This window comes from Suricata suricatta, chromosome 8, assembly GCF_006229205.1.
Source record: "Suricata suricatta isolate VVHF042 chromosome 8, meerkat_22Aug2017_6uvM2_HiC, whole genome shotgun sequence".
Lineage (NCBI taxonomy): Eukaryota > Metazoa > Chordata > Mammalia > Carnivora > Herpestidae > Suricata > Suricata suricatta.
Genome location: NC_043707.1, coordinates 75,787,058 through 75,802,548, shown reverse-complemented (window position 1 = coordinate 75,802,548; position 15,491 = coordinate 75,787,058). Strand labels below are relative to the sequence as shown.

At 38.1% G+C, this 15,491-nt stretch overlaps 1 long non-coding RNA gene across 1 annotated transcript; it reads right to left on the bottom strand.

The window, feature by feature from the left end:
* Positions 1 to 927: 927 nt before the first annotated feature.
* On the bottom strand, positions 928 to 15,008 carry LOC115298347. The gene is made up of 3 exons (XR_003911712.1): positions 14,940 to 15,008; positions 1,639 to 1,793; positions 928 to 992 (listed from the first exon to the last, which is right to left on the bottom strand). It is a non-coding gene; the product is annotated as an uncharacterized LOC115298347 (long non-coding RNA).
* Positions 15,009 to 15,491: the final 483 nt, after the last annotated feature.

Here is a 15,491-nt window from a genome sequence, read left to right as displayed (position 1 = left end):
TAAAGATTAAATGATTTAAACTATATAAAGTGCTAGATCCCTACTGGGAAATGGAAAGCACTATATAATTGTTAGCCATTATTATGAACTGGTCCATTTTCATTTGATCCAAAGCCAAAAATGAAAACACGTGAACTAAGTTTTAGTGCCTATACTAAATCCTTATTCATTCTTGACTGCTAACAGAAGAGGCATGGTAAAACTTCTAAAGAGAACTTTACACAATAAAAGTAGGGACCATTCGATGTGATGGTTAAAGGACAAAAGCATTGGTAATGTTCAAGTACCTGTACGTGTTTCCTTGTCTGTTAGGAAAAAACGCACGGCTATTACATTCTACCCAGTATCAGAACTGATATCGTCTTGTTTATAAAATCTGGATCCAGGGTAGGAGACGGCTGTGCTGTCTCACTCTAACATCTGCATATGTACATGTGATATATGTGTGTATGTATGTACGTATGTCATCTTTATAATCTTTTTTCAAAAACCTCTGTTGAATAGAACTGTATTACCACTGGGTAAAAATGTCATATCACAAGACTCTGGCAAGCATTCAGAACCATTTAATCTTTCATCAAGGTTTAATCAGAAGAGGTTTATATCTCTTTTGTGCATTGTCAAGTGCCCACCACAATTTGTCTTCCCCATGCTGGACTGACAGATTGAGCGAATCAGCAAAGAGCCGGAACATTGGAGTATAATTGCAGTGTCAGCACGGTTAACTGTATTTATGAGAAGAGAGTTAACACTATGACATTAATAATTTCATCAGATTACACATGTTTGCTTGACAAACAAGCAAGCTATTCTCTCTAAATTATCTGTGACTAGTGCCGTTTTCAGCTGGAGAAGAGCCATGAATTCCAGCTTAAAAAGAAAAATAAACTCAGCAAAACACCATTCAACTTATATTGTTGTGTTTGGGGGAAGGAAAAAAAATTAAGTCTTTAAATATTTGCATTGAGCCAGACTTCATAAATCCTGGTTTCCTGTCAATAAGAAAGGGGAAGAAATGGTTAGGAACGTACAATAAAGAGGAAGGGCCAGGAAGTATAATAATTGTGTCTAGCTTGTACCGTAGTTCAAAAATAGCTTCAGGCAGAGACATGAAGTCTTTTAGTTTGCCTTGACTTTTTAAACCACTAGATGCTCACCTGCCGTGGTTTCTGTGATTTGTGGCAGCTTACCAAAGGCACAGGATAATAAAGACAGTTTGTTACCCTCTAATTTTGGAGGGGCAGAACACATGAAGCTTGTACAGCAATCTCTTACCTACATATTTCACTCCATAAGGGGAAACAATAAGAGAGAACATGACATGCATTAGAGAAGTAAATTACAATGTTATACTCTTTGGTCCAATAAACCATTGTGGGCTGTCATGCTCCTGACTACTGAAGTGTTGTTTTATGCTACAGCTTAATCAGCTGGGTCTAGGCTGCGCCTTCATACGCCAGTGCCTTAGGCGGCATAAATGCGATGATTCACACACGTGATCACAGAAGCCTACACGGTGAGGTCCGCACAACCTGCCATGGAATTATTGGCCCGGGTGATGAATCTCTTTGCACTTAATTTAGAAGAGGGAATGGACTTGAACCCGATTGTTAAAATTATCACAAAACGTCAAGCTACCTGTTTGTCTTATTTAATAGGAGCATCTTGCTGGTGTTGGTTCTAACAAAGGTAATGTTTCATCATTGGAGCCCAGAATCTATGCCCTTGTGAGAACCTCTCAGGCAGAGAGCATCTGTATTTATGAAGCTTGTGTGAGGCAGCGTAATGTTGACCTGAATGCAAAAAGTTAAAAAGAGATATATTAGTGACATCATGAGCAAGTCCCAAAACAAAAACCCACCACTTCTGCAGACACATACAAAATCAAGCGTCAAAACAAAGTATTTGGACTATCAATTTTATAATTCTGGTATTAGTTTTGTATTCAGTTTCACTTTTCTTATGGCAGTAAATATTAATAGCATACCCAAAACATATAACATGATAGTAATAAATTATATATTTATTATATATATGATATGTATATCATATATATGCACACACATATATACATAATCCCCGTTACAAATACATAGAGTATTACTATGCTGTCTTAAAAAAACTAGGGGCACCTGGGTGGCTCAGTCCGTTAAGCATCTGACTTCAGCTCAGGTCATGATCTTGAGGTTCATGAGTTCAAGCCCTGCATCAGGCTCTGTGCTGACAGCTTGCTTAGAGCATGGAGCCTGCTTCAGATTCTGTGTCTCCGTCTCTTTCTGCCCCTCCCCTGCTCATGTTCCCTCTCTTTCTCTCTCTCTCTCTCTCTCTCTCTCCCCAAAATAAATAAACTTTTAAAAAAATTAAAAAAAGAAAAACTTAATAGATCTGGTGAGTAGAATAAATTATATTTTTGACTGACAAAAATCTCAATTCAGCATCAGTAACTTAGAAATCATATCACTAGAGTTTTACACAAAATAAAAAAAAACATATTTATGAAACATAAAGGTAAAGCAATTTTTCCCTATTATCAAGCAGGGATAATAAAGATGTCAGGGATGTGGAGAAATTGAAGCCTGTACATTACTGATGGGAAGTAAGATGATGTAGCCCCTGTGGAAACAGTATAATGGTCCTCAAAAATTAAACATAGATTTACCATATGATCTAGCAATCCTACCTCTCATCTCAGTACATACCAAGGGAATTGAAAACAGGAACTTGAATAGATATTTGTACATCAGTGTTCATAGTAGCATTATTCATAATAAGCAAAAGATGAAAATAACTCAAATGTTCATCTACAGAGAAATGCAAACAAAATGCAATATCTATGTAAAGTGGAGTATTATTACGCCTTCAAAAAGAATAACACTTTGACACAGCCTGCAACACGGATAAACCTTGCAGACATTATGCTAAATGAAATAAACCAGTCACAAAAGGACAAATATTGTACGAGTCCACTTATGTAAGGTGACTGGATATATCCGTTCATAAAGACAGAAGGTAGACTGCTGGTTACCAGGGACTAGGAAGAGTGGCGAATGAGGAATTATAGTTTAATGAGTACAGAATTTCAGTTGGGGATGATGAAAAAAGTTCTGGAGGTGGTTAGTGGCAATAGTTGCAAAACAGTGGATGTACATAATGTCACTGAACTGCATGCTTAAAAATGGCTAAGATGGTACATTTTATGTAACATATCATTTACCACAATAAAAAAGTAAGTTCCTTAAAAAAATAAAGCCCTTACCCTCCCCAACACTAGTTGATATCCAGAACTAATAATTCAGTTCTCTCAGACGGGACTAATATAAATGTACTAATTTCAGTTATAGCGACATCTCAAAGTTGTTTTAAATTGATGGTAATATGCTCAAGCTAGGTAAAACAATACCTGTGTACTGGATAGATACCCTTCATCACAGAGACCTGAGCTGTGCATCAGTACCCTCAAGGTTTGTTTCTGGGGCAAAATTCAGTGCTGCTGCAATGTTCATTGTTTCATGATAGATTGGATGTTCATATGAGAGAAATGCCGGTAAGAAAGTATCTGTATTTATAAAATTTACTCTGGTTGTTTCTTTATACAAACACAGCATTTTAGCCCTCAAGTTATGAGTTAACATGTATGGGCTTTACCAAGGACACCAGATGATTTGTCCAGAAGTACCTCCTAATAATGTTATTGGTAGACTGTTCTAGAATATTTCTGCTCTGTGATGTTACTAGCTGTCTGGGTCAGCTCCTGTGTGTGGTTGGGGTGCAGTGCAACATATTTAGGCTACTATAACTGACAACCAGTTTTAGCAACAGTTCACACCCAGTTCTGAAAGTGTGCTGTATGCCTTACCATGTGTGTTTTCTGGTTCACTCCTCTAGGTACAGAGCGTGTCTCTGTTTCAGCATTAATGTCAATTACAACAGTAGGATCCTGAAACCAGAAGTTGATAAAAACCTGGCTTTCTCTTCTGTCGTGTTTTTACTTTCTTACATCTACCTCAGTTTCTGTTTGATATGGGATCAATATCATTGTACCATATTCATTAAAAATATTTAGAAAGCACCACATTACGCACAAGATGGACCTAAATGTTGTGCTAAAGATCATGACAGACGGATTGGGTCCTTTCCTTCTGCCTGGAGGAATTTCTGTTCCTATCTTGAGAGATGCAGACTAATGAGCATGCAGAATTATAGGAAATACAGAAAACAGTGGGGGCAAAGGAACCAAAACTGTGGCACTTGCATCAAATACAAGTTAAGAGTAAACGTCTTTTAGTGTGAAATCCAAGAATATGATGAATCTGGAAAGAGCAGGACCCAAATGGCAGTACCTTTCTAATTAGCCCAAGAAAGGCTGCTTCATAAAATATTAAGAACTTGAAGGAAAGAGGTGGATTTACTCTGGTAAAAGGTTCATTTAAAATTCTGTGAGGTCAATAAATTACCACTTAAGATGACGTTTCCCAAAATGTGTTCCAAAGAATATTTGTTCTAAGTGGGAAAAAAAAAGAGTCCCAAGGTCCCATTGACTTGTACATTAGATCTCTGTTGGAGATTGACAACCAACACTGAGGTATCAAAGACCTGTTAAGTCCTGTAATGAAGAAGATAGTTGAGTTTCCATTAATCAGTCTTTCTGAAACATGTTTGTGACCTTCAAACACTTCTTCTCTCTCCCCACCCCCATTCATCCATCGAACAAATGTTCACAGAGGGCCCACTCCAGCCAGGCAGTGTTCTAGGCCATGGGGACAAGGAAGTGAAAAAATAACAAAGACTGTCTTTGGCCAACTCTATTATTAGGAGAAGACAGACCATGAGAAGACAGTGCTGTATGTAATGTGTAAGAAATAGTTAAGTGCAACTGAGAAAACATTTCAAATAACAAGGGGAAAGGGTTGCTGTTTTAGAGAACATGGTCTAGGTTAAGATGACAAGAGGCACAGATGAGATGTGCTGGTCTGATCAGTTGCTGGCAGACCTGTGGCAGCACCAGGGGACTATGAGCACTAACACTGCCCTTGAGAGGGAGCCCCGCAGCACTTGACCTTCAACAGAGGGAAGCTTACACTGATAGGAAAGTTCTACATAGACTCACTAGCATTTAGCAGTTCTAATAAGGAATGACTTTACCAGTGTGGATGGGTAAATGGCTTATCTTCTAGTGGCAGATTAACTATCTGGGGCTTCTAGGGTATTGTTCCTTTACTAATTAATTTATAAATTGTGTGCTCCTTGGGTTCTAATGGTGACATTCTCCTCAGTGACCACATATTATGGAAACATGTTACTTTCAAGTCCTTCACTTCACATTGTATGATGGCCATTTATCTTGCTCCGTGGTGAGAAGACAGCACATGGAAACAACTGGTCATACATTATTTGTCATAACCAGAGAGGTAGCTACCAAGTTGCTGAGCTGTGATGAGTGGAGCAATGACAGCAGACTGACATGTTTGCTGCCTGAGTTGATTCTTGATATCAAAAGAAGGGGTTCTGTTTACTATTGTTGTGATCAATATTGAATGACTCCTTCAAAGGTAAAATAATTTAGAAAGCTGGAAATTTTACCTTATGCTACTTGGGGACACATCTCATTTTCCACTTCCTTGGTAGAAATATTTCCTAGTTGTGCAGCCAGCTACATAGTTTGTGGATCCAGTGCAAAACCAAAATGTGGGCCATATTGTTCAAAAAGCTGAGGGGAAATGGCATTAAAGGTCCTAAAATACGCAGATTTCCTTTCGTTTTATACATAGTTTCATTCTTGTGACTTACATTGGTGTTTATTTGCTACTTCATTCCATACTAAGTAAATTTTAAATTACCAGCATGAATTTTACCATTCAATTTTATATCGTGCAATGCCCATTTTAATTGGAAAATAAGAGCAGTTAAGTCACATGGAATCGCTGAAATCACACAACTCCTATTTTGTAACTTAGACACATATATGCATTTTACTCTTACCAGAACAGTGGAAAAACTACACAAAAATAACTCAGTTAGTTTTATTTCACTTCCTGATACATGCACATTCTACCATCACTGTCCACCTCACAGAAGAGTAGAAAGGCTGAACCAGAAAGATCTAGTTGCCCTACATTTTCCCTCCTATGTCATCATCATCACCACCCTCTCAGTAACAGACATAAACCATTTACCTTGTGCTCACTTTGAAACTCAGTGAGCTCCCACACACGCATTATGAGTCCAGGGGAATTCGGTGCTCATTGGGGCACCACAAATGCTCTGTGTGCATGGGAGATAAGGAGCAATAGGCACGTGTAGTGCATGTATCTCCTGTTTTTGTTCATGCCCCATCATTCTGTTAGGCTTCATACGACACAAATCCAAAGAAAAAATATTAAGAATGTCATATATCAAACTAAAAAGTTTCTGCACAGCAAAAAAAAAAAAAAAACAAAAAAACCCTCACATAATGAAAAGACAACCTAAGGAATATAAGAAAATATTTGTAAACAATATGTCAGTAAGAGGTTAATATCCAAAATATATATACAGGAGTCATGACTCAATAACAATCATCATCATCATCATCGTAATCTGAGTCAAAGATGGACAGGAAATCCGACTGGACATTTTTCCGAAGAAGACACACAAATGTCAATAGGACAAGAAAAGATCGTCAACATTGCTAATGATCAGGGAAATGAAAATCAAAACCAAAACTCATGATATTATGAGACATCATCTCACACCTGTCAGAATTTTAGACAAAATTATCAAAAAACAAAAACAAAAAAACAGGAGACAAGTGTTCAGGAGGATGTAAGGAAAGGGAATGCTTGTGTATTGTTCATAGGAATCTGAATTTGTACATACATTATGCAAAACATTATGGGGGTTCCTCAAAAAATTCAAAACAGAGCTCCTATATGATCTATAATTACACTTCCAGAATACATAATGGAATATCATTCAGTCATTAAAAAAAAAAAAAAAGTCCTGCCATTTGCAACAACAGGGATGAACCTTGAAAGCATGATAGATACTAAGGGAACTTTGTTGGGCAGAGAAAGATAAATACTTGTATGATCTCACTTATATGTGGAACCTAAAAGAAAAAAAGAAAAACAAAAAAGAAAACCCAAGCTGTTAGAAATAGAGAATAAAATGGACTGAATGGGATGGAGGGGTGGAAAAAATGGGGAGATGTTGGACAAGGGTACGAATTTCCACTTATAAGATGAATAAGTCCTCAGGACCTAATGTTCAGCCTGATGATTTAGTTAAGACTCTATTATGTACTTGAATGTTGCCAAGAGGATAGGTCTTAAATGTTCTTATCACACACGAAAAGTACAACTATGTGAGAAGATGGATGAGTTAACGAACCTGTGATCATCATTCCACAATGTAGACAAATCAGATGATCACATTGTACATCTTAAACTCACACACTGTTCTATGTCAATTATATATCAGGAAAAATTGGGGAGAGGAATGAAGTTTACAGGAAGAGACGGGGGGGAAGCCTATTTAATGAGAAGCATGTTCTGATAAATCAAATTGATTCTAATCTTACTAGTCAATTTAAATAATGGAATTGGTTAACAGCATCAAATTTGGATTAAAGAGAGAATAAACAAGTTATTTCAATACAAGACATTCACTGGCTGCTGCCACATTATCCTGCTGATTGTACAGTGCATAATAAAGCTTACCCCAATTATTAAAAAATAGGAATTTCAGGACTGTGACAACAGAGCAATAAATCCTGAGGCCCTGTGCCCAGGTCAGATGCGGGCCATCACCTTTATACAGCGTGATGTGGGCACCACAGATGAGGTATTGCCATCTCCCAAGAAATGTTACAAACTCTGCTCCTGCATTTATTTTCCAGATCTACCTCTGACATAACCTTTAGAAGGTGAAATATTCACCAAGAATATATATTAAATATTAGTTTGAAAATAGCTTCAGGACAACTAAGCTCAAACTGCCCCCAGCCCCTGTGCCGTTTTTCTGTGGGCTCCGTTCAAGCAATGTGTGATCCACTCCAGGAACTCTTCTTCCTTCTTTTAACGTATGCAATATCATAGCTCCCTTTCCCTCTTCTCATGCTAAAATCACATTTTGATTAAAGTCGCCCTTTGCCTCCTCCTTTCTTTCAACCACTGCCACATTCCTCGTGTATCAAATCCCTGTTCATTCAGAATGATTAAAATCTAGAGTAATGGAGTACCACAACTGCCAAAATGAATCGGAGATCAATGCACAAAAACACACAAATCCAACAAGCCTGCTCGTAATTCTGATACCCCATTAACTGCATCTTAGGGTCTAGTGGCCTTTGCTTCTCTTGGGGACAATATAGTGCTCGTTCAGCTCAAGGTTTATTGTCTTTCTTTCGTGGGAAATCACTTAGAAAAAAAACCACACCAGTGACACGGCAGAAAAGATGCTGCCTGTATTAGTCAGAAACAAAAAACTGCTTCCCGGCTCATTCTTCACCACTCTATCTGCCATCCTACACTGCATTGACCTCCTGCCCTATTCACATACGTGCTTTGTAACCCAAGTGGAAGAGACAGCCTTTTGACAGACAGTTCGTATGACTTTACTGTAAACCGGGTGCCTGTCTGTATTGTGGAAGAAATCATATTACCCGATTCCTAACAAAAAGCATTATGATGCTAGAACCCGTTAAAAAAAAAAAAACATGAATGGAAAAAGACTCCTTTACACAGAGCCCAAAGAACTAGTTCAAGTAACAAAGCCCTATTTTTCCATCTTTTATGTAAAGCAAATGGATTAACAACTAGCACCAGGCTGAACTGACACCTGACTCACTGTGCCAGGCAGGCTCTCCATTGAGTTGTTTGCACCAGCCATTTCTTGTGTGCAAACAGGAGGAACTTGTTCAGGCAGCAGCCGTGCTGAATGGGATGTGAGGATTTCCTGAAATACAGGCGCGGGACAACTTTCTTAATCCTTGCAAGTCTGCCCGACGGAGGGGATTCCAGGGTGACGGACGAAGGAAGACTCCAAGTCTTTCTCTGTGTACATGCAAGTCCAGGAAAGAAAGTTTGTGGAGCTTCGTTACCTATGCGATGTCTGTTCACTCCACAAACACCACTGTCAGGAGCTAAAGTTAACTGAATGATGGTAATAAACACACCGGAACTACCTACTGATTCAAGTGTCTGATGCCTCTTTGGAAATCAAAGGAGTTATCGTGCTAATGAACTAAATTAGACTGAACTAACAACATTCGTGTCAATAATTATTACTTTCAGGGCTAGCTGTGTTAGGCGTGATAACGATAATGTGAAAGCTGAATATAATAATATTTCTCAGGTGCCTATCCTCCAGGTGAATGCACATTCACAAGTACTCATGCGGCCCCATTTTGCAGTCTGGAGGGAATTTTTTTAGAGTATGGATGGTAGATTAGGTCCTAGGTGAGCAATGAAAAGGGGGCTGAAAAACGAAATTCCTTATTAAAACCAGAAGTGTTAACCTGACAAACACACTCATTCAAACTCTTTAATACTACGTATGAAATACATATGGTACTCATTTTCCCTTAAAATGAGCCATGATAAAAAACAATTTTATATTCTCAAGGCTAGAACCAGAGAAGATATGCATTGGTGATAATATTGATTTTTTTTTTTAATTCTACTGAAAGGCCATTGCTAGACATAGGTTATAGTTACAGTGAAAACCAAGAGCTGCTTTAATCCGCTGGGGGGGAAAAGTTATGTTGGCTCCTTTTTGTCACTGTCAAGGTGTAGAAAGAATGAAAAATACGTTGGTGGATTTCATTATTAGTACACATGAACAGTTTGAACTCTCCATTATTGGGTTGTCTTTCTTCATAGTCAGTGCCTTTTTCAGGCCCCTTTTAAAAAACTATTTGACAAGTCAAAAATAGCTTTCTGGGTTTGAAGTGTGAGTGTATTCAAGTTTTCACAAGAAAGTAAATGAAGATCATGTCCTGCAAGCTTAATCATATGACCTCGGAACCCAACCCAAGCTTCAACTTGTTAACTATATCTTAGTGCTTAATGTGAACGGTAAACAAAGACCCTATGGAAATAGTTCCTGATCCTGGACAAAAAAATTTTTTAATAAACAAAAGAGGTCCCTACCCTTCAGAGTGAACATTATATTAAATCTAAAATAATGGGAAAGATCTCAGGTAGCTACAGGCAGAAACAACTGTCACTCAACCATTTTGAATGTGGAATAAAATCCTTCCAAAATAAGTTGTCCTTGGCAATCAAAACGCTCCTGGTTATCTCGAGGGATGTGGCCTCCCTTCCCGCTAAAACCACCACTAAAGAAGACCACAGACTCTTGGATAGATAGATGACTAGGGACCTTTAGCATTGTTCCTTTACTATTTTAGTCCTCCCGAAGCTTTGCTGTTAATAAGTAGAGGTAAGCTGCACCTTTGATTTTCTTTGTGTAGGGAAAAGGAGTGGCCAAAAGAGTTTTTTTTAATTAATAATCTCACTTTTCCCATCAAAGTTTAATTGTTTGATATGATTATTCTTTCCACATGGTCCTTCTGGGCTGCTTTGTCTTTTAAGGCAGGCAAGGTGAGGCATAAAGAAAAACCCATTTCATGTGAATATTTGACTTTGACACTATTTGGACCAAATTACCGAGAAAACAATGTTCTGGAAATGATTATTTTTTTTGTTAAACTTATGAAGTGCCAGGACAGGTTTTAGTGAATCAAGCAAGCACATTTTTTAAATTATTTCAGTAAAGGATGGAGAGTTGTAAAAACAACGCTTTATATCTGAACATTCTGTAATAGCTTTGTGCCGGTTTTTGTAGAGGAGTGCTATCTCTTCGACAGGTAGGTGTTTGTCCATGATGCACATCTGCGTGAACTTAGCAAGAGTTTTACCTCATCGTGCTAAACGAGCAAACCAAGTGATTTTAAACGTGGGAGCCTCCCGCATGTTGACATGGGAGCCTCCAGCCTGCTGCGGGTACCCTGCAATGGTTTATAGTGTGATGTTTCCCATCAGTTAAAAAAAGATGAGAGAACGGGTTAGTTGAAGAGTTTGTTTCCTTGTAATCAACTGTAAGGAGACCAAGGTCATGTAACAGATTTCTTCTTCTTTCTGTCTTAGCCAGGAAGACAACGTGAATGCAAATTGCTTTATTGGGGAAGGGAATTAAGATTATAAAAAGCCAGGCGTAAAGAAGTGCAAAATCAGGGCTGTGTCAGAGCAGGGACAACATAATTGTGGTATGGATTCCCATATGGGACTAAATTATCTGGATTTTAGTAATGTCAGCAGTTCTGTGTAGTTGCTGGAATGCGGCCAATGTGCCATATTTGCTTCATTTTTTAAGACGGTTCTGATTCTCCACAATTTTAAATATGCAGAGAGCTAAAATTGTTTGGATGTTTTGGTGGCACTTCTCAGATATATGTCTATGCATGTCAGGAATTTTATTTGACAATTAAACAGGAAGTGACGCTGATGTGGTTTTATTTTTCTAAGCAAAATGCCATTTATTATCATTTCTCTCTAGGCTATAAAACCTTCCTACTAGGGCGAAAAAATACCCACTTCTGTGAGTACACATCAAGGTTGTCTTCTTTTACAGTGTACCATGCAGTAATACTGTTTTGTAGCAACTCAATAAAGCTGATAGTTTTTCTGGGTAATTACCCACAGCCCCCTGCAGGACAAATTAGCATTCATGACCTGAATAATGCTTACTAGAAAGAGTTCAATGGAATTTACTTAATCAGAATCATTGCTTTGTCTTGACTAATTTTTTTTACTTAGTCCCCAATGCCTGGTAATAGCAAATATCTCTCAAGCCAGTGTTTGATAGCTGACAGGGGAAAATCCATGAATTTTTAAATTTTGTAATATAATTGTGGTCTTGGAAAATTTTATATTTTTGTGCGGAAAATTAAAATATCTATCTTAAACTTTTCTATTGGCTCATTTTCTCTTTTTAGTGCTTACTGATTTTAGAAAGAGAGAGAGAGAGACTTTTCATTTTCTAATTATTCCTTAACAGTCTCTCAATTTGCTAAGGACAAACCTGCACAATTGGTTATGATTTTAGAGTTGAAACTTGTAATATGTCTGTATTCTTGGGCATCAAAAAAAGCCGAGAACTTTGTTAACGACTGCGAGTGTTGGTTTTGATGATTTGATTTCCATTTTGTTTGTTTTTGATCATTTATTTGACGATTTGAACCAAAATACCAGGCAACATAGTTATTAGAATATTCCAAGAAATAAGAAGGAAGAAGTAATAGTAATTGAACTTCCACCATATGCAAAACACTGCCCGGTAAACTGTTTATTCTATTTCTCATTCTTGAAATGGGGCCATGAGAGAAGCACTAGTATGTCCATAATTACAAAGAAGGAAAATGAGTTTCAGAATTGAAGGTACTTAGTCCAATTTTTACATATAGTTACCAAAAGATGGTCCACAAACTTCCAGAATCAAAACCTTACACTGTTTGTTTGTTTGTGTTTGTGTTTATGTGTAATGTTTTTACATTCTAGGAAGGCAAGCAAAAGGAAGTCTTAGCCCAATTCCATTTACTGAATCTCTAATTTGGAAAAGATTTCTAACCTGAAAAGGAGACATTTCTAAAATGCAGTTGCCAATCAATGTCTGAAGGACAGCCCGTGGCCTTATCAGAGTAGCATGATTCAGAGCTGTGCCACCTTCCTGTGAAGGTCATGTCAACCGACTTCTTCCTGTTACCTTTTGTGAATCCCTGTGACCCAGCAGAGTAACAGAATGATGTGACCTGCTGGGCCACGGGCTCCTCCATGAAACTTTGCTTAGGGTTGGAAGGTAATACAGTTAAATCAAGCTAAAGGAATCAGGTCTGAGACAAGATCCGAAGTAACAAAGCAGAATCAGGGTGGTCGTCAGTGATTCTTTCTACTTCAGGCAGTGGAGACACAGGGATTTCTGTAGGAAAGGGAAACTCGCCTGGAGGCTTAGTTTGTGTAACAACCTTGCAGTTTTTACTTATGTGGTGCGGTTGTTTGGGTTTGCATCTTATGTTTGTCTATTGTTTGTTTATTGTATGTTTATTGGAGGTGACTTGAGGGGAAGCTGATGGAGATTCTATGGGGTAGTTAGAGCCCCATCAAGAAACCTCTTGGCTCCGCCACTGATTAGATTCCATACTTCAAATGCACTAAAACAGTTCAATACAACTGAAGAGAGGGGATCACTCATTCAGGCCCCTGCGCCATGCAGCACAGAACTGAATGTGGTACCTAATTAAGTTTCCTGGGGTGCAAAATGGTTATCCCATTTCTAAATCTAAATAAATCAAAATGTTTTTTCAACTTTGGGGGTTTCAGAAAACCCGCAACACATTTTTGCACAGATTTTCCTTCCAAACACTAGAATATTGCAAGGAAAATTCAATCCATATGTTTCAGATTTACTTAGAGTCGTATCAAAATCTTGTGCTGCAATTGACATTTGATGTTCGTGAAGTTTTCTGAATGCTTTTTATTTGCCTTTAACTCAAGAACAGAAAGTTGATTTGTCAAGCTCATACGTACCAAAATCTCCAAATATTAAATTTGGGTGGAAGACAACAAACTTACAATTCGGCATCAGGCATAAAATTTAATAAGGCATTTGTCTTGCCATGTCTACACTGCTATGCACTTGCAGATAAGGCCTATTCCTGGGAATATGCAGTCCATAGATACACTTCGGATACTGACACAGTGAAAAGAAAGTGGGACAAGGAAAAGAAACCGGGTCAAATACTTTTATATTCTGTCATTCCTTCCTGATGTAAGTCTTAACAGTATATTGTTTCTAATCTAAGGCAAACAGCAAGTGTGGTGACAGCCACTACGTAATTTTCTTCCATCCTTCCAACAAGCTCTCTTCAGTCTCTGATTGCCAATGTGCAGGAGATGCTGTATTTTCTGGTCAGTGGTGTCCCTCCCCGTCACCACAGAGATAACGATGGGAGGAGGGGAGGCAAGAGTGAAAGTAAATAATTTAAACTGCAGCATTAGTGTCTTAAGGAAGATAGTATAAAAGAATCTGCATTCGTTTTTGTTTTAAGAGCTTCTAAAATGAACGCTTCCCTTTATTCCTGGCTAATAACGTGGTTCTGCCTCTGCTTAGAACATGACAATGGTGCTTTCCAACCAGATTCTGTTTGGAGAGAGGCATTCTGTTCCTAAGGCACCAAGAACCTTGGGGGGTGGGGAGGGGGAATGTTTTCTGTTAGCAGTCAATAAATAACAATCTTCTGGCGTTTGTTGATGGCGGTGACTACAGACAGTGTAGAGGTGGGCCATTCCCTTTGTCTGTTATGTGATCTACACATGCACCATCATTCTTAGTTTCACTATGTTTACCTTCAGCATTTCCTCTCTTAGAGCACAACTGATATGTAGAAAAATAACTTTTCAATGTGGAAAAATAAAATGTATGCAACCAGAAGAAAATGAAAATTCCTAAAACCTCTCTTCCCCAAACAACTGTCATTTACATCTGCCATATGTATGTCCTTCTATGGTCTTTTCTGTGCATAAACATGCATGCATTCAAGTTTTTACAGAAATGATATCATATAGCGCACAGCACCTTATTCACTGGCGGTACAGAGTAATAGAAGGTTATGATATATTTTAAATGACTTGGTGACATTCCACTGTTGGAATGAACTATTTAGTCATCCAAATATACAAATATGATCATTCAAATTTGATGATTCAAAATATTAGTTTTCAGGTTGTCTCAATATGCTGGCTACATAAACGGTACAAAGAAGAATCATCTTAACTTAAAATCTTTGTTCGTGTCAATAATTATTTCCTTAGGATACATGTCCAGAACTGAAATGATTAGCCAAAATGGGAAGGCTTAGGGAGCAAATTTACAAAAACAGCATGCACTTTAGATTCTCTTACTTTTAAAATGATGATGGATGTAGGGCCCTGTCTCCATGACTTCCTCTGATCCCTGTCAGGACCAGTCAGCTACCTTTGTGAGGCCGCCAGAAGGCTGGTAAGTTAGCATGTGGTGGGTGGCCATGCAAGAAAAGTAGGCTTCATAGTCCAAAAGGGCTAAAACAGTGTTGTCCCAACACGTTGTTGATATTTAGATTCTTGTATTTCCTTCATTAGTCTTCCTGCATTATTATTTTCCTTTATCTTACTCAAGACCATTATCACTCCTTCAAAGTATTACCTGACCTTCAGGGTCTATTTTAAGCCTATCTATGACTGCGATGTGTTTTCCATGAATATGGATAACTTTTATACCAGAACCCGATGGTTTGATAAATTAAGTTAATCCTAAGGAATGTTTTCAGTGTTCATAAAAATTCTTTAAGTCCAGCCTTGAACAGCTTCCTTTTGGGGGCATAATCCTTTGTGACATCACTGTAGAAGAATAGGAATGAAGGGATTAGGGAAGGCAGTCACTCTCTCCCTGCTTAGGAGACAGGACAGGAGAGAGAA